Here is a 7,382-nt window from a genome sequence, read left to right as displayed (position 1 = left end):
GATATACAATGTACTGTGATAGATCATTTATGTAAATTATTTTTGTGCTCCTCATGATGATCTCATGGATTAGATGATTATATTATTCTATTTTTTTAATCAATTAAGAAACTAAGATTCAGCCATTTGTCCAAGGTAACAAACATTTGGATGCTACAATTGTATAAAATATAGCCACAATTATTTCTGATTCCAAATGTCAGTGACTTTTCTATTATAGCACAGAAATTACTTTTATAACATATTGTTATCATGGATAAAGGCATATTTTTGTTAAAAGAATTGATTGTTCTTTGACTTTTGTTCATATATGATCAAATAGGTCTCTGTTTTGTATGTTCTGATACATGACGACTTTCATTAATAAGTTCAATAATATCATTTACAGTGATATGTAAGAATTATTTTGCAGTCTCAAGAATGTTTAGATGGTTACTTTTTTGTCTCTCTTCTCATAAGGAAGACCCGATATTACTAACCCATACTTTCAGCTGCTCTTTCTTCATCACCTGGGATACTGTCTTCAGAGGCTGAGACAAGGATTAGTCATGTTTACCAACAGGAAGAAATGTGGTTAAGTGTGCTGAATTAAAGACATGTTAATATTCATCACGGATCTTCAACTTTCCTGATTCCAAAATTACTGATTCAAATAAAATGAACAATCAGTGTATACACAATATATAATAACTTTCTCCTAGTCATTTCCTCTCTGCTGTCATTTCCCCACATTAGTAGTAGGCCTCGCTATCACCAAGCTTTGAGCTAAGTACACTAGGCTCCTGGGTCTAGGACTAGTTGGCCTAAGAAAATTTGAGTCCCTAAACAAGGGTGAATATGCCTCTCTTGCTATTTACTTTATCACTGGGGGTGTTCATAAAATCAACCTTTTTGTTTATTGCAGTGAGTATAAATTAACCTTTAGTTTGTGGAGTTCATAATATAGGGATTCAATGAATGAAAGGAAGTCTTCCTACTGGATAAAACATAACTCTATTAAACCAGAAAAATTCTGAAATTGGTTGGGGAAGGAGAACAAAAGAAAAGGGGATTAAAGGTATGCAAAGTCCAAATCATGTTTTATTTTACTCTGGACAGAGAAAAAAATAAAATTTTGAAAATCAAGACATCATATTTTATCTCAGCCATTTATACCTTGGGGCTTTATTTTGGATGAATTGAAATACACACACACACACACACACACAAGGAGAACAGCCTGAGGATCTTGATATGGCAGAGGTGACATAACAATTCTGTTGCTGTATTACTAGAGAAAACATTTTCATTCCAATAAAGTTCACTTCGAAATAGAAAAATCTAAGCAGAATCGGTGACATTGGTTAATAAAATAAATATTTCTATCTCCATTTTTACTTTTCTTACCCAGATGAAAAAGGAGTCTTTAAATTGAAAACAAACAAACAAACAAATAAAGTCAGCAAAGAGTACTGCTGGTACAAGACTTTAGGAATACAGAAAGGTTAAGAAATTGATTGGCAGCAGCATGGGGCTTGGCCTGATCCACATAGTTTTCCTCTGTATCTTGTTCCAGTAGCATTCAAGGCCAAGGAAAGAGATATTGAAAGGGCAACCTCTAAACTCCTGTGGCATATCCAGAAGCTCCTGCAGTCATCTTCCCATCCCACATTTTATAACTACCTCTGACATTCCCCCAGATTACAATTGTGAATTTCACAAAGCCAGTTTGTGGGTAAATCAGCATCTCATGAGGTGGATTTGTTCAATCAACAGCTAATGTGGAACAGAGATTTTACTCTATGAGATTTTATCCTACCAGTAAGCTGAGAGAGAAAAAAAAAAAAATAATTGTAATTTTTATAAACCCAAAGGTTAAGTGGTAATTTTAAAATGCTGTTCTCATAGCAGTTTGTTGGTTGGAATTTAGATTGCACAGAGACATCATGAAGACTGAATGAGTTTATATAGTACTTTTTCATCATTTTAGTCAGAACAAGAACTGTGTTGGGAATGAGAGAAAAGCAGAAAAATCATGTTGATTTGGCTAGAGAAGAAAACAGGTCTGCTTAGAAAATGATAGCAGTGTTAATTAGAAATCTACAAAATAAGAAAGAAGATAATGTGATAATATCTAGCTATTTAAAACTAGCTGAGTTAAAACTACTTTCTTTCTGGATTAAGCTCAAAAGATATTTTACATATTCAAAGATAGATAAGATGCTAACAAAATAAAGTAAAAATAAAATTGGTAATTCTTCCATAGGAAACATGGAAAACAGGAAAGTATATGAAATTACATTCTCTATAGTGTCTTTCACATTTAGTTCATTAGTTTATTATGTAAGTTTGAGACATATTTTATTTAAAAAATATGTTGTTTAGAATGTCAATATGAAATTTAAGTATTTGTTGATTTTATTGACTAAAAAAAATAATAATAATTGAAGTGGGAAATCAGGTGCTGTAAGAAAATGCCAGACTATAGGTGGGAGTTTGGGGAGGATGAGATGTTAAACTTAAGAAACACATGAAACAATAAAGTATATCTAGCTTCTTGGAATTCTGGACAGGTAGTTGAGGAATTTCTCTGTGGAATTATCCTGCTTGGAAGGATAGGGATTTTTTTTAAAAGAATTAGGTACCTTTTCACACTCAGCATTCAAAAACTATCTCTCTAGGAGACCCATAGATCATAATCAGGAAGAATACATCATTAAAACAAAGAAGTAAGCCCAAAGCAAAACAAAAGCAAATGGAAAGATGATCCTTTAATTTAAAAATTTGTATTTTTTTCTTTCAACATGCAAAAAAAGAAAGAAGCTAAAATTAAAATCAATTATCTTTAAAAAAAAATACTGTCATGCCCCACTTGAAAGATGTAAGAGACTAATAAAATGAAATAGCACACCCAAAGAATGCATTCCAGGTGTATTAGCATCCTATGGTTGCCATAACAAAGCAATAAAACTCAACAGCTTAACCAACAGAAATTCATTGTCTCACAATTCTGGAGGCTAGAAATCTGAAATCAGGATAAATGTGGGGTTGCTTCCTTCTGACAGTTGTGCAGGACAATCTGTTGCACACCTCTCCCCCAGCTTCAGTTGTCTCTGGTATTCCTTGGCCTTTAGATGACATTCTTCCTTTGTCTTCACATAGAAATTTATCTACACATGTACATTTTGTGTACAAATATCCCTTTTAATGAGGAAATCAGCCCTATTGGATTTGATTCCATTCTAATATGCCTTATATTAGCTTGATTATATGCAAAGACCTTACTTCCAAATAAAGACATATTCACAAGAACTGGGGATTAAGTCTTCAACATCATATTTTTTGAGAGAGTACATAGTTCAATTCACAAGAAAAAGAATATTAAATAAGTATTAAGCAAGAAAGAATATAATAGATAAGGATGTTTCTGTGACCTTTCAAATAGCTCAAAATACTCAAGTCCTATGAAATTTTTAAAGAAAATATTCAGGAAAGGAAAAAGTTTCGTCATGTATATTGTGGCATAGCTTACAGAAGTTCTCATTAGACATTTTTGAATCCATAAGTTTTTGAAGCCCAGCAGCTTTAGCTGTGAATAGTGTTGAGGGTAATTGTTTAGTAGAGAAATGATAAGATCAAAATGACAATATAGACCTGGAGACTATCATGCTAAGTGAAATAAGTCAATCCAAAAAGTCAAAGGTCAAATATTTTCTCTGATATGCAAAAGTTAGTCCAAAATGAGGGGGCAGAAACAGAGCGAAAGGAAAAAGAGGGAATTACATCAAAATTGAAGAAAAATAGAGTAAATGAAGGAGATTCGAGGGGAGGGAGGAGAGACAGGATAAGGAAAGAACAGTGGAATGACTCTGATCTAACTTTTCCATGTACGTATATGAATATACCACAGTGAATCTGACCAACATGTATATCCACAAGACACTAATTAAAAACAAACAAACAAAAAAAAGAGACAATATGTTACAAAGCAAGAATTGGGGGCCTGGAATTATCATCGTATATCTGCAGCAAACTTATTAACATAGAGACAAAAAAAAATCACATAGGATCTTTCTAAAAAAGAGAAACCCTCAGAAAACCCTGAATAAAAGACTTGGGAGTGTTTGGATTCAAAATACCCACTTATCATAGAGTTTTACATTTCAGGCTGTGACATATTAGTAATAGAATTAAAAACATCCTGTTTCCCTATAGAATGTTCACATTCATTTCATCTGTGTGATGCCTTGAATTAAGAGTATAAAAGACTACTTAATACTACAAGTTTGTAAATATACAAGGTGAAAATGAAGGAAAAGCAGAAAACTTTAGGAGGAGGACAGAAGATAAGAACTGTTACCCTTGCAAAACTACAACTGTGCAAAAGGGGGAACCATTTCAATGCTGAGACGGAAAGCAGAGTAGCATGACCTTTTAAGCAAGATATGACAACTAACATTTTTCTAGTTGGTTTTTCTTAAATAGGCTGCAAATTTTGAACCACTAGTATGAACTGGTATCTTGTAAAAGCTAAGCTCTAAGTGATGTTTTCTTCTCTCTGATGCTTTTCTGAGATCCGTGCTTCTTTTGAACATTGAATAATGAGTTTTTCCTGGAAAGGTTAGTACAAGGTTACCTGAGGTTAATTGTTGAAGAAACAGAACTTCTTTACAAGTGGTGAAGTATGGAAGTCAAGAGGAACTCAACGTTGGCTATTTAACTTTCGTGGTGTTATTCTTAGAAACTATCAAAGAAAGTGCATACATACCTCACAGTTACCCAGGTGAGTCCTCTGTGGTTGGTCGTGAAGCAAGTTTTAATTAAGCTGTTTGCTTTCATTGTTTTGGCCCACAAAATCAAAAGTATTAGATGCATTAGCCAACTCTAGCTAGAATAGTGCTTGATCATCAATTATCCAAAAGCTCAGTAGCCTGTAATAAGCGTATACTTTTCTTGCTCACAAGTCTGCATTTCAACCAGAACAGTTCTGTCATGAAGCACATCATCCATGCCTTGTCTCTTAGTCACAGGCTTAGGTTTATGTTTGCTCTCTATGTCTCCACACTCTTCTTGCTTTAGCTGCTTCCAGGTCTCCCTCCCCCTTTCTGATAAATCTCATGAACAACATAAACCAAACAAGCAGGCATAAGCCTCAGCTCTCAACATTTCTGCCCACCCCACCTGAAACAATTTACATGACCAAGTTTAAACTTAACGGGGCAGAGGAATATACTGAGCATTTCTTCAAAACATCACTAATTGCAACATTATAAATCTTGACATAAAAACAAAGTGTTAATTGGTGACTAATATTATTTAGTTTTGATTCTCAAAACTATTAACTCAGGCATATTTCTCATCTTCATCCCTGATCTATTTCTACATATTAAAGTTATTTTAAGTTGCATATTTTTTATAAATATTTTTATACCCTCATCTTGTTTATTTATTTTTATGTGGTGCTGGGAATCGAACACAGTGCTTCACACAGGCTAGGCAAGTGCTCTACCACTGAGCCACAAACCCAGCCCTTCAGCTGTGTATTTAATAATCAATTTATTTTTCCATTTTAAAAGTTTTATTACCAGAAATTGATTCTCACTGTCTTTCTGTGTTTTCGCCAACAACACAGTTCACATGGGCTCACACTCTGTTCTTTGGAGTCTTTACATTCCGTGATCAAAATGTGCTGGTTGTTACTCTCTCCAAATGTCTCTCACATTGTGTTTTCCCATGCATCCCACTCCTTACCTGCATATCTTTGCCATCATTATTATTATCATCAGTATTATTCTGTGTACCTACAAACATTCTAACAAGAAATGGAAACTTCCTCTTTGGAATTCCCATTAAACATTTCTCCTCTTTTTATTTTACTGACATACGTTGCCTTGGAGTACCACGCAAAAAGGTTAATTGGATTTTGGCCTTTTATACCAATGATAATAAGGCAATAATAAATTCAAATTATATCTGAAAAATTATAAACATTGTTGATTAAAATATTACCCACCAATATTATTATAAGATAAACAATATTAAAATCACTTCTGGTTTGTCCAGAAATAGAAACTGCATTAATTGGTTTAACAGAAAATTTATTATGAAAAATTCTGGACATTGAAAACTTAAAAGCAAAAAAAAGTTATAAGAGATTCAGCAAATGCAAGAAGCAGCTATTGTTCTTAGCTTTGAGGAACAATGTAAGAGGTTCTAATTACTAAAATGTATAGAGTCCTAGAGAAAGAGCCCGTGGAGCTTAAACTCGTATATTTGAAAAGTTGGTGTTACTCAAAAGTTGGTTTTGTATCTGAGCAAGAGGAAGGTCCCACAGAATTGAGAACAAGCCTCTGAAAAAGGGATCAGGCTACTTGCTGCTGGTGTCTCTGAGAGTGTATAACAGCACTAGTTCTGTAAGAGATGGAAAACCACACGTATAATAAATTTCTGGCTTTGGTTCAAAGAGGAAGGCTAGTGACAAGAACAGAAATAAGAAGCAAACACAAAAATAAGAATCCAACACAAAATCACCTAAACCTTTTTCCTTGTCCAGCCTCATAGCATTCTTTAGGTCACCCCATTGTAAGAGTCTAATAGGTGGCAAAGGAGAAATAAACCTTGTTGATTAAAATATTGCCCACCAATATTATTATAAGATAAACAATATTAAAATCACTTCTGTTTTGTCCAGAAATAGAAACTGCATTAATTGGTTTAACAGAGAATTTATTATGAAAAATTCTGAACATTGAAAACTTAAAAGCAAAAAAAGTTATAAGAGATTCAGCAAATGCAAGAAGCAGCTATTGTTCTTAGCTTTGCAGTTTGCAAAGTCACAAAGCTAGTCAACAGGGACTCTTGGGAGTTGGAAGAAAACTTTCTCCTAGCTATAAAAATATTCAAATATAATCCAAGGGGATATACAATGTGATTTCTCTGATTTTATAAATAGTTATTAGAAAAAGATAGTTTTCACGACTGAATATACATGTAAGTAAAATAATTAATGTTTACTAATGTGAACATTTTTAACAAAATTAATAGTTAGCATTGATATTGAATAGCATAACAATTTCCTTATCGATTCGGGAACTGAATACCAATATATTATATCAAGAGGTTCCTGAATCTGTTGAGCTATGATTTCCCTAACTTATTCTTGGTTTCCTAAGCACATATAAAGATAAACATACCAAATTTATATTGAGAATTATATGTGGGATTGTCTGAAATTATAATGAAGAGCTTATTTAGAAAAGTTGGAAACATTAAGAGAAGAATCAGTTGCTACTAACCAACCATATCCTGAAAACATGCTTAAAAAATAACAAATGTACCTCAGGCAAACTGCAGAAAGCCTCAACCAAACAAATATTAAAATTTGGTCTATTTGATGATGCAGC

The sequence above is a fragment of the Callospermophilus lateralis genome, chromosome 12, assembly GCF_048772815.1.
Source record: "Callospermophilus lateralis isolate mCalLat2 chromosome 12, mCalLat2.hap1, whole genome shotgun sequence".
Taxonomy (NCBI): Eukaryota; Metazoa; Chordata; class Mammalia; order Rodentia; family Sciuridae; genus Callospermophilus; species Callospermophilus lateralis.
The sequence above is the reverse complement of the archived record's forward strand: the minus strand, read 5'-3'. Positions refer to the sequence as shown.